Source organism: Cetorhinus maximus, chromosome 9, assembly GCF_964194155.1.
Source record: "Cetorhinus maximus chromosome 9, sCetMax3.hap1.1, whole genome shotgun sequence".
Classification (NCBI taxonomy): Eukaryota; Metazoa; Chordata; class Chondrichthyes; order Lamniformes; family Cetorhinidae; genus Cetorhinus; species Cetorhinus maximus.
Genome location: NC_135887.1, coordinates 48,854,885 through 48,868,196, shown reverse-complemented (window position 1 = coordinate 48,868,196; position 13,312 = coordinate 48,854,885). Strand labels below are relative to the sequence as shown.

The 13,312-nt window shown below is 43.7% G+C and overlaps 1 protein-coding gene across 1 annotated transcript in view; it reads right to left on the bottom strand.

Annotated features, from left to right (window-relative positions):
* LOC144684373 (scavenger receptor cysteine-rich domain-containing group B protein-like) overlaps positions 1–13,312 on the bottom strand; it is a 76,499-nt gene that overhangs the window by 24,613 nt on the left and 38,574 nt on the right. The window lies entirely within an intron of this gene.

The window sequence follows — 13,312 nt, the reverse complement described above, 5'->3', positions numbered from 1 at the left end:
GGTAAGTGAAGGGAAATCTTTGATTTAATCTGTTTGTTGGGGCTTCTTAAAAAAAAACTCATGCATTTCTCCCTAAATTGCCAGAAAATAAAAGTTACATAAATTATGCTTATCATGAGTAATGATTTGTAGGTAAGGAGCCTTAAAATATCCCTATCCTTAATCCATCCTTAAATGGGTCTCAACTAGCTAATCTGTCAAAGACAGAAGAGTTGAATCAAACCAGTTAATATTTATTCAGATTCATAAATATTGTAAATATTGTCATTAAAAATAATGCACAGATATTCTGGTTAAGGCTGACACAGTAAGAGTTGACTGCCATTTTGATCCCGTGCCTGTCTCGGTCCACCATTAACAATTGCCTCGTGTTGAAGGAGTAGGTTGTCAACTTGTTGCCCAGGGCATATAACTGCAGTAGCAAATTGGTCAGCCATTAAAGCAACTATCCAACTTTCACTTTGATTGTAATCAAATACAATCTTTTGAGATCTAAAGGGGACATAAGAACATAAGAAATAGGAGCAGAAGTAGGCCATTTGCCCCCTCAAGCCTGCCCCACCATTCAATAAGATCGTGGCTGATCTGCCCCAGGCCTCAACTCCTCTTTCGTGCCAGCTCCTCATAACCCTCAACTCCCCGAAATCTCAAAAATCTATATACTGCCTCTATAAATACTTTCAATGATCTAGCCTCCACAACTTCCTGGTGAAGAGAATTCCAGACATTCACTACCCTCTGGGAGAAGAAATTTCTTCGCATCTCAGTTTTAAATGAGTGCCCCCTTATTCTGTAATGATGTCCCTTCTTCTACCCTGTCATCTATCCTTTCAAGCCCCCTCAGAATCTCGAACATTTCAATAAGATCACCCCTCATTCTTCTAAATTCTAATGAATAAAGGCCTAACCTGTTTAGCCATTCTTGATAAGTCAACCCCTTCATCCCAGGAATCAGCCTAGTGAATATCTTTTGAGCTGCCTCCAATGTCAGTGTATCCTTTCTTAAATACAGGGACCAAAATTGTACACAGCACTCTAGGTGCAGCCTCGCCAACACCCTGAACAATTGTAACAAGGCTTCCATATTTTTAAACTTCCACCCCCTAGTAATAGCGGCCAAAATTCCATTTATCTTCTTAATTAATTGCTGCACCTGCATGCTAACTTTTTGTGTTTCATGCACAGGAACACTCAGATCCCGTTGTGCTGCACTTTTTTGGAATCTCTCTCCATTTAGATAATAGTCTGCCGTTTGATTTTTCCTACCAAAGTGTATGATCTCACACTTTCCTACATTAAACTCCATCTACCAAGTTTTTGCCCACTCACTCAACCTGTCTATATCCCCTTGCAGACTCCTTATGTCCTCATCACAACATGCCCTCTCACCTATTTATGTATCATCAGCAAATTTGGATACATTGCACTCTGCCTGCTCCTCCAAGTCATTAATATAGACAGTAAATAATTGAGGCCCTAGGACTGATCCTTGTGGCATTCCACTAGTTATGTCTTTCCAATCTGAAAATGATCCACTAAACCCGACTCTCTGCCTTCTGTGTGTTAACCAATCCTCAATCCATACTGATACATTACTCCCAATACCGTGAGCTCCTATTTTGTGCAACAAACTTTTATGTGGCACCTTATCAAATGCCTTCTGGAAATCCAAATACACTACATCCACTGATTCCCCTTTATCAACTCTGCTTGTTATATCCTCAAAAAACTCTAGCAAATTTGTCAAACATGATTTCCCTTTCACAAAACCATGTTGACTCTGTTTGATTGTGTTAAGCTTTTCTAAATGTCCTGCTATTTCTTCCTTAATAATGGACTCTAGCATTTTTCCAACTACAGATGTTAGGCTGACTGGCCTAGTTTCCTGCTTTTTGTCTCCCTCCCTTCTTGAACAGGGACATCACATTAGTGGTTTTCCCATCCTCTGGGACCCTCGCGGAATCCAGTTCTGGAATATTTCAATCAATGCCCCCACTATCTCTGCAGCCACTTCCTTTAAAACCCTTGAATGCACCATCAGGTCCTGGCGACTTTTCTGCCTTTAGTCCCATTGGTTTGTCAAATACTTTGTCCCTCATGATAGAGACTGCTACAAGATCTTTCCTCCCATTAGCTCCTTGCTTATCTGATATCTTTGGGATGTTTATAGTGTCCTCCACCATGAAGACCGATGCAAAATATAGGTGCCATTTCCCTGTTCCCCGTTATCAATTCTCCAGTCGCATCCTCCAAGGGTCCCCCGCTCACTTCAGCCACTCTCTTTTTATAGACCCGTAGAAGCTCTTGCTGTTTGCTTTTATATTTCTTGACAATTTACTTTCATAATAAATTTTCTCCCTCTTTATTAGCTTTTTGGTCATCCGTTGCTGGTTCCTAAAAAATTCCCAATCCTCTGGCCTATTACTATTTTTCACTGCTTTGCCTTAGTTTTTGATTGGATATTCTCCTTGACCGCCTGGGTTAACCACGGGTGGTTTATCCTTCTCCTCGAGTCCTTCTTTTTGACCGGGATAAATTTTTGCCGAGAGTTATGAAATATCTGCTTAATTCTTCCGATTTCATATGGCAAGCAGGAAGTCTGAGATTGAATAGTTTAGAAGTTCAATGTAGTCTTGCAATGTCAGAATATAATTCCTCTACAAAAAGCAGACCTAACAAATGAAAATTGCGCCATGCCTTGACTTTGACAGTGTTGGCTGTGGCCCAATTGATTAACCTCAGAGTCTGAAGGTTGGGGGTGAAATCCCACACCAAAACATGCGCTGCAAAATCTAACGTGACACTCCAGTGCAGTATTGAATGAGTGCTGCACTGTTAGAGCTGCTGTTTTTGGGCTGACAGGTTGCCCCATCTGCCCTCTAAAATAAGTAGTGAAATGTCTTCTTGCACTATTTCAAAGTAGAATAGGGATGATATACTGATCAATGTTTATCCTTAATCAACATCACAAAAACAGATTATCTGGTTATTATCATCCCGATGTCTACAGGAGTTTGCTGTGTGCAAATTGGCCACCCCATTTCCTACATTACAACAGTGACTATACTTTAAAAGTACATCATTGACAGTAAAGTGCTTTGGGATATCTCTTTGTTCATGAAAAGCATTTTTTAATGCAGATCTTTCTTTTTGTATTAACAAGGGAAGCTGCACCATTTGTCTAGCTTGCTAGTTGCATCCAATGGTTCATATGGAGTTCCACCAAAGTGCCTGGCTGTAAATTTTGTTTTTGGAATTTCAAATCTGAAAACTCTTTGAGCAGGAGATCAAGTGGGCAGTGTAAAAAATATTGTATTTTCAAATGGTTCAATGTTACAGTGATTCACTTCTACCCCTGCATCTAAAACTTGATCCAGTAATGGAGAATGAAACTGAGCTAATAAGAGAAGTAAATGTAGGGGAACATCTAGGTAATAGTGACCATAATATAATACTGTTTACGATACCAATTAAGAAGGACATAAGCATGGCAAAGGCCAGGCTAATGGATTGGAAAAAGCGGATTTTGAGGTGCTGAGAATAGAACTTGGGAAAACAAAGTAAACAATAATATTGGCAAATAGAACAGCAATGGGAATCAATTAAAGTGGCGTTCAACAGAGTCCAGGAGGAATATATTCCGCTAAAAAGGAACAAGAACAAACTAAAAACTAAGGAGATACTATGCGTAAATAAAGAACTTAGAGAACAATTTAAGGTAAGGAAAGAGGTGTGCACTGAGAATATGGAAAGCAGGAGAGAGCATAATAAAGGAGAATATGAAGAGATTAGGAGAGGAGAAAAGTAAAAAAAAAAGCTCAAAAAGAAAAGAGGAACTAGGAAATCAAATTATCAAGGAACACAAAAAAAGTAAAATATTCTACAGGCACATAAGTAAAAAAGGAAAGCCAGGGTGGGAATAGAGCCACTAAGGGCAAGTCAAGGCAGTGAAAGTGAAATGGCAGAAATATTAAACAATTACCAAGCTTCATGTTTAACAAGAAAATAGTATCTGGTGGATATCACATCAGAAAATGATTAAAAATAATATTACAGTATTTAAAATAAAAAGGAAAGAAATATTAAATAAAATCAAACTCAAAGAGGGTAAAACCCCTAGTCCAGGTGGATTGCATCAGCAGATTTTAAAAGGATCTAGGAAAAAGATAGCAAATACGCCATTACATATTTCTAATAATCCATTAGGAAAGGTGTAGTGCCAGAGGAGTGGTGGATAGCGAGTGTTATGCCTATATTTATGAAGGGAGATAGAACCTGTCTGGGGTGTGAAAGACCAGTCAGTTTGACATCAGTGCTAGAAAAGATAATGGAGCTATACTAAAGGAGAGAATTTAAAAACACCTAGGAACCAAAAATACAGTAATGAGTAGTCAGTGTGGATTTCAAAAGGGAAGACCTTGTTCTTTATATGAAGAGGTAACAGAGAGAGCAGACAAGGGTGACATAGTAGATACAGTATATTTAGCTTTCCAGCAGGCCTTCAATAAGGTACCACATAATAGACTAATGAATAACGTCAACACATGTGGAGTCAAGGGGCAAGTAGCAGAATGTATAGCCAGATGTCTACAAGGCAGAGAGTAGGGTAAAAGGTAGCTATTTGGAATGACAAAATATATGAAGTGGGATCCCACAGGGATCAGTGCTGGAACCAATGTTGCTTATAATTTATATTGATGATTTAGACTTTAGAATCAAAAACATACTTTCTAAATTTGTGAGCAATGAAAAATTGGGGGATGGTCAATATTGAGGAGAACTGCAATGAATCACCAGATGATATTAATAAACTTGCACATTAGATATGTAATTGGCAAATTAATTTTAATGTAGATAAGTGTGAGGTGTTACATTTTGGTAGGAAAAATAAGGAAATCACATGTGATCTGGATAATAGGATCTTAAATGGTGTAGAGGAGGAAAGTGTCTAAGAGAGGTGGTGTGTTACTGTTCACACAGGGAGTCCACGTTGCTGTGGTAACATGCATGTTGTAGTCTGGAGCTATGATATAGGTTCCAACATTCTTTCCATCACATGGCTGACCAGGAATCCCTCCCATTGTTACCACCTGCCATTGGCATCTGTTAGAAGGATTTGCATGTTGATACTCAGCCTGTTTGGCTACATTATGAACACACTTTCCTTGGCCATCAAGTCCTGGGGTGGCACTCAAACCCAGAGCTTCTGGCTCAGAGGGAGGGATACTAACCATTGCACCACAAGACCTCACGATCTGTGAATCACCAAAAGCCAGGCCATAAAAAATCAAACCAAACACTAGGGTTTATTTCTAGAGGGATAGAATTGAAAAGTAGAGAATTATGCTAAATTTGTGTAAAACCTTGGTTAGACCACACGTGGGCCAGGACTTTTATTCGGCGTGCGGTGTTCCGATGTCACCATGGGTCATTCCAATCTTTTGTTCGGCGGGCGCGCCCTGGAGTTGGCTGCACACCCGCCAAACTATCAAAGGCCTGTTAAGGCCACTAATAAATTAATTAAGCAATTTGACAGGGCAGCCCGTTCAACCTTAAGGTTGACGGGCAGGCGAAGAGCCCAGGCGGCCTTCACATTTTTCATGAAACTTCATCCACTTGTGGGATGAGGTTACGTGAAGGGTTTATTAAATTAATAAATATTTTTTAAACATTTGATAAACATGTCCCTGCTCATGTGAAGCTGTCACATGAGGGGACATGTGTACATAATTTTTACCTTTTTTTATTTTGAATTTTGAAACTGAATTTAATCTCCTTGAGGCAGCTCTGTGCCCTCAGGGAGATTTCTACGTGTGAAAGAGTGCAGGCCCGGACTCTTCCTCCTCCCCCCGCCTGCACAGGTAGAGCTGAGCACTTCCGGGTGCGCGTCACGCTGGGTGGCCCTTAATTGGCCTGCCCACGTAAAATGGCGGTGCACAGCTGATCACGAGCAGCAATCGGCTCTGCGCCTGCGCCTGCTCCTGACCAGCCCACCTGACGGGGAGAAAATTCTCCACCTGGAGTACTGTGTACAATTACGGTTGCTGTATTATAAAAAGGATAATGGGGCACTGCGTACAGTGCAAGAAAAGATTTACAAAGATCTCTGAGGTGCACATATCAGAAAAGGATGAATAGGCTGGGTCTCTTTTCTCTTAAAAAAGAAAAGGTGACCTAATAGAGATCTTTAATGTTATGAAAGGTTGTGATAGAGTAGACACAGGGAGCCTGATTTTTACGGAGTTGAGACGATTCCAGCGAACTTTTAACAAGACGGGAGGGACCTGGATGCAAAGTCCCACCCCCATTTTTAGCTGAAACCATTTTTGCCGGTAGGGGAAAGGGGGCATGGTGAGAATCGCACAGGTGCGAAACATGAATCTGCTGGACTATTTGAAAGTAGTGCTGAGCTTAAACAGGCAATTTTCACTGTTCCAGGTGCCTTAGCCTGCAGTGTGAGAGTCTAACATTTATGGCAGAGATGTAAACACTCTTAAAGGGTGGATAAGTTCTGTTTAAATGTCATGGTGTGAAGTTATTTAAATCCCCATCCCTGTAAACATGAAAAAACAGGCTGCAGCTGTCAGTTAGAGTGAATAAAATATTGGCTGATGGACTGCTTTTATTGACAGGCCATCTGACGTGGCTTAAAAAAACCATTACCATCTGTTCCTGCAGTTTCAGAAGCGTTAATTGTTGCATTTCCCAAGGCTATTATTATAGCTGAGTCCCATTGTGAATGTTTGGCTGAGTTTCAAAATCTCAAAAGCATTCATCTCAACAGGAAGGCTGAGTTCCCATTTTGATTGAAAGCTTAAAAAGGCTATTAAAGGATTAGATGTTATATGGCTATGTATGTATGTTCGTATAACAGATTGACCACTAGAGGGGATTTAAAATCTTTGAATGCATTTCATGAATGAGAGTTTTTTTCTGTATCAAGTGTGAATGAGTGGGAGCTCTATTCAATTGTTAGAAGTTTATTTTTTTCATCTCTACATGGTTCCTGATGTCTAGCCATAGTGGATACTGGGTGAATGGCTATGGACGTGGCATGGCGGAGGGGTGTGCGGTGGCATGGAAGTATGAAGGAGCATGGGGCAGTGGATGGGGGCTGAGGGCTAGAGGGTCAAACAGCTTTTAAAACTACAGGTCTGAAGCCCCAGAGAACCCAGGTGGGTATTCTAACCAGCCCAACTTAACACTTGCCCACCCCTGTGGGCACCTCTGATTTGCTTCCGGGGCCACGGGGCCCAACTCAATCCAGCCCCCGTCTCCCCCAGAGTGAAAATAGCATGTGACGAGGCCCGTTATGTCAAAAGTTCACAATTCAAGCTACCTGCCTCTGTAGAGAAAATCTGGCCCAGAGGGTATGTTTCCAATTGTGGGGAAGAACAAAACTAGAGACCATAAAAGTAGGATAGTCACCAAAAAAAAATCAAATAGGGAATTCAGAAGAAACTTATTCACCCAGAGAATGGTGAGGATGTGAACCCCGCTACCATAGGAAGCGGTTGAGGCAAATAATATAGGTGCCACAAAAGGGGAGCCAGAAAAGCCTGAGGGCATATGGAATAGAGAATTATACTGATAGAGTTAGATAAGGAAGGATGGGATGAGACACAAGGAGTATAAATGCCAGCAGAGTTTGGTTGGGCCAAATAGACTGTTTCTGTGTTGCATATCCTATGTAATTCAATGTCAACAACATGGTTTTCAATCTGAATTCACATAAGGCATTTCAAATACTAGTAAAGTGCTTTTCAATTGGAGATTCAAAATAGAAACACAGAATGTGAGCTAATGAGTAATAAGAAATGCTGATATTAATCCAAAGGAGCTCTCCTTACCTTTATAAACTGGAGCTGATGTTGAATCATCTAAAATGAGAGTGCAAAACACACCACAGATTAGTACTGGGTTCTTTTTATTCATTTATGGGATGTGGGCTTCACTGGCTGGGCCAGCATTTATTGCCCATCCCTAGTTGCCCTTGAGAAGGTGGTGGTGAGCTGCCTTCTTGAACCGCTGCAATCCATGTGGTGTAGGTACATCCACAGTGCTGTTAGGGAGGGAGTTCCAGGATTTTGACCCAGCGACAGTGAAGGAACAGCGATATATTTCCAAGTCAGAATGGTGTGTGGCTTGGAGGATAAGTTGGATATGGTGCTGTTCCCATCTATCTGCTGCCCTTGCCCTTCTAGATGTTGGTGGTCGTGGGTTTGGAAGGTGCTGTTCAAGAAGCCTTGGTGAATTCCTGCAGTGCATCTTGTAGATGGTACACACTGCTGCTACTGTGCGTCGGTAGTGCCAATCAAGCAGGCTGCTTTGTCCTGGATGGTGTCAAGCTTCTTGAGTGTTGTGGGAGTTGCACTCATCCGGACAAGTGGGGAATGTTCCATCACACTCCTGACTTGTTCCTTGTAGATGATGGACAGGCATTGGGGAGTGAGGAGGTGAGTTACTCGTCACAGGGTTCCTAGCCTCTGAGTTGCTCTTGTAGCCACAGTAGTTATATGGTTAGTGCAGTTCAGTTTCCAGTCAATGGTAACCCCCAAGATGTTGATAGTGGGGGATTCAGCAATGGTAATGCCATTGAATGTCATTGGAGGGTGGATAGATTCCCACTTGTTGGAGATGGTCATTGCCTGGCACTTGTGTGGTGTGAACGTTACTTGCTACTTGTATGCTCAAGTCTGGATATTGTCCAGGTCTTGCTGCATTTGGACATGGACTGCTTCAGTTTCTGAGGAGTCTGCCAGATTGGTTGGGGGGGGTGGGGGGGCGGGGGGGGACGGGCAGGGAGCTGGGGGTTTGGGTGGTTGGGGGTGTGTACAGAAGATCTTAAAGTCTCAGCAAATTGTACGTTGCCAAGGTGATTTAAATGCTAACACGAGCAATTCACAATGCTCCTAACATACAATATTTAATATTCCCATATTTAATGGGATTCATGGGGGGAGTATAAATAGGAACAAGGGATTCCCAAGATTACCCAGCCTGTGGGATTCCCAGAGCCTGTGAAAATACAATTGTGGTTTCCAATAATCTCAGCTGTCATTTTGTTGCAGTGGATTTATTGCTACAGGTGCGGGGTAGAGAAGTAAAAATAAAACTGTTACAAGGGTTCTATCTTCAGGAAAACAGGCCTTTGGATGGTTGAATTGGGTCGAAATCCTGGATCAATGATTGGGCAGAGGGGCCACCCCTGGTGCAAGTAGTAATTGGTTCTTCAAAGAAAGACCAGGTTTGCCAAAAAGGCTTCTGTTTTCTGTATATTAGTACTTCATCCATCATGTGTGAGCCCACACAGTAAGGTCAATAGTTCTCTCAGGGCTTCATGGAGTTCCCAACAGACACAGCACGCCCAGGTTGCTGTTTCCTGGCCAGGGCAATGGGACTCAAACTCACAACCTTCTGGCTCAAACGCAGGAGCGCTACCACTGAGACACATCCTGGAACAAAAGAGCTGGAAGTACAGAGTAACGGGAAGGGATTTGTGTCTGCTTGTGTGTCTCGGGCTGGAAACTGTTGGTTTCACTTAGTCTCCCTGCTCGTCTGCAGTTATATGAGATCACAGCAAATTTAATCTCTGCGTCTCATTAATGTGCCAGCGGCCTCTGCACTCAGGCTAATTATGGGAGAACGGGGCTCCACGAGAATGTTGCAGTGGGGAAGGGGTTGGCTGATGATGGGAGAGGTTTGAATTTTCCCTGTAAGCCTGCCCCTGCAAAGCAAAGCAAAACAGGAATAGGTAGCAGCTTCTCAGCTTCTGGATCCTCATCAGGCTGTGCTTCACCTGGTGGGAAACCACACTGGCTCCTCTCTCGGGACCTGATTGTATCATTGGCCTCTTAATAGCATCTATGAAATAGAATCCTGTCAGCTTTGGGTGGGCAGTTTATCTGCCTGTCCAAATGTGTCTGTTAGGATCAGAAACAATGAGGTGGGGTTGGGGTGGGGGGGGTGTGATGGTGGGGTGGGGGGGTGGATTTTATGTGGAAACCATGTGGGTGGGGTGACTTAATTAGGCGGATTCTGCAATGTCGCTTTCCCAATAGCAGGTTCAAGTTTAGAGATTAAGTCAATGACATCTTTACGGGCTCTGTTCTGTGGCGGGTTCCTACTTGGAATACATTTGCATGCTAAAACCTTCTGCAATTACGTCCTACCTTCATGATAAAGTCAGCTGCACATGAGAATCTCGTGGCACCCAGTTCACGTGTGTTTAAAGGTGATATGCAATAGTCGACTTTGTACGGTTGTGTCTGAGGTCAGTGGTTTTCCCTCTTTGAACTCAACAGCAAAAGGGAGGGGAGCAGGAGAATGGCAGCTTGCATGGAGGCTCAGGACTGGCAAGGGTGAATCAATGTTCGAGGGTGGGTATGGAGTGGGGACGGGGGGCATGGAGAAATGAAGTGGGAAGGGGCTAGTGTCATGGATATGGTGGGGATGGTGGGAACAGTCAGTCAATGTAAGAAAATGAGGGGCTTAAAGGCGGTGTCAGTACTGTCCACATGTAGGTCCATCTCAGTGTGTTGGCTGGCAGAATCCTTACAGGGCTTTGAGTTCACCTTCAATTATCCCCACTGAGAGTGATCTCGGACAATGTCCTTTACAATATATAGAAGGGAGGGCCAGCTGAGCCTGCAAGTTCAGCCAGGTCCTAAAGGGTGGAGTACAACACTGGACACTAACATGAACATTCAATAATGCAAAGCATGACGTTGTTTTTTCCACAATAAAGAAATGTCCCTAAATCCCCCTGTAACCATCAATGTGTGCCAACCATTAGTTATGCCAGTATGTAGCTCTCTGGCTAAACTAGTCTCAACGAATAACGATGACGCACACATGAATAAAGTGAGGCAAAGGAAATATGAAATATTTACAAGTGAAATTAAAATTTGAAAAATCACCCATGCCACTTTTGCGCTCTCCATAAGGCTTATGTTAATGGGCAGGAAAGTTATGACCGTGACGCAGAGACTCCCTGTTTGTCCAGGAGGCTCTTTTATAGCTTGCCCGTAGCTGCAGCATTGTCAGCTGGTGGCAGGCTTCACCACCGAAAAGCTTTCCCCGTCACATGATCTCACGTGTCTTCCGTGCACGCTGCCAGCACTTTTAATTTTAATTGTAATCGCGTGGGAACCAGCAAAAAGGAAGAGAGTGGATGTGGCGCCCACTTCCAGTTCCACCGTTGGGAATGACGCGCCTCAGTTAAAATTCCCGCCCGGTGAGTTCCGGGCAGCTTTCCAGTGGATAAATAAACTTGCGCATTTTAACTGCCATTTCGGACAGTTTTCTGATAAATTCACACCCTGTAGGGCATAAAGAGAGAGAGTGTAAAACTATTAAATTAAATATAAGGATCCCCAAGGAATGGGAGCATTGCACTCTCATCCCAGTTACAGTGTCCCTGGATCTGCTCAAAACAATATTATTCAGATTGCATAGCTAGCCTGGATCACCCATAAGCTCCTTGAATTCATGCCCCATGTACATGGGATAAATATTATTTACCGCAGTAGACATTCTCCATGATGGCCTAACAGATTACTATCGGTAATTTACAGGTGATTGGGTCTGTTGGATTTATTGCCACATCAACACAACCCTCAAGTTGCAATTCTCTTCCGGAGTTGAGACACCTCATTCCCTTCATCTCTGAACATAAAAGGGGGTAATGAGAATTCGGAACAGACAGACTGCACATCTCGTGTTAGCTGAGGGACAACCTAATTACATTTACATCTTAAATCATAACAATGTGTGTAAATATATGTGTACATATCTTAAGTGTGTAGAAGAATGTGTCATTGGGTACACATGAGCAAGTGTGTGTATGTGTATATGTGTGTATGTGTATATGTATGTATGTGTATATGTGTGTGTGTGTATATGTATGTATGTGTATATGTGTGTATGTGTCTATGGGCAGAATCATCCCAGATTTGTAGTAAGTGTGGTAGCCGGCAGGAAAAAGGACATTTTACTTTTTAAAAATTAATTCCTGGGATGTGGGCTTCGCTGGCTGGGCCTGCATTTATTGCCCATCCCTAGTTGCCCTTGAGAAGGTGGTGATGAGCTGCCTTCTTGAACTGCTGTAGTCCATGTGGTGTAGGTACACCCACAGTGCTGTTAGGAAGGGAGTTCCAGGATTTTGACCCAGAGACAGTGAAGGAACGGTGATATATTTCCAAGTCAGTTTGGTGAGTGACTCGGAGAGGAACTTCCAGGTGGTGGTGTTCCCATGTGTATGCTGCCCTTGTCCTTCTAGATGGTAGTGGTTGTGGATTTGGAAGGTGCTGTCGAAAGAGCCTTGGTGAATTTCTGCAGTGCATCTTGTAGATGGTACACACTGCTGCCACTGTGCGTCAGTGGTGCAGGGAGTGAATGTTTGTGGATTTGGTGCCAATCAAGCATCACATCACTGGCCGCAATGGTGGATTTACGTGCCGTATTGTCCCAATTCTGCCTCATTAACCATGCATTCCCAGGAAGCACACCGTTTCATTGGCGGGTGGCCTCTGCTTCACCCGCCATGCCTTCACCTTGCCGTTTCCTCTCTCTGGGCACCATATTTAAAGTACAGCTGCATTCACACACCTCTCAGTGCTTCCAGCCCAGGAGGGCACCGGTAAAGATATGACCCCAAAAGCCGAGAAGAGTGCAGTCCCCCCGATTTAGTGGCGCATCCCTAGGACGCCTTCTGGGCACCATTGGAGTCCGCCGCGATGTCCTCTACCCCCACTCCAACTTGGGAGGCGGTGACAGTGGTTGTCAGTGCCAACACTGCACAGAAGGGGTTCAGAATCCAGTGCAGAAAGGGGATGAATGATCTCATCCGTGCTGCCAGGGTAAGGCAACCATCTCATCACTCTGAACTCACACACTCACAAGCCCATCACACATTCACTGGCATCTCACTCACTGCCAGCTCAAGAGACATCACCACTCACTCTCTCACACACCCTCACATCTCCATCTGGCCTCATCTCGTCTAGAGACTGCCTCCTCAGCCCTGACCCTCTGGAGGCCACTTGGATGGATCAACATGTGTCCCTGCACACACCCTGGGATATACCCCTTCCACAGTAATGCCCTCACCCTGCAGCCTCTTCCCTTGCTTGAGGCCACTTTTCTCCCTTCCCCAAGCAAGCCCTAGTCCTGCAGCCACTGAAAAGCCACCCCCACCTTATGGCTGGTCTCATAAGTAGAGAACTGCCTGTGAGTCCCCCTAAAAGTGATGTGGTGCTGCCTGTGAAGCCTGGCGCTGAGAACCATAAATGCTGCCCAAAGCAAGGTGGGC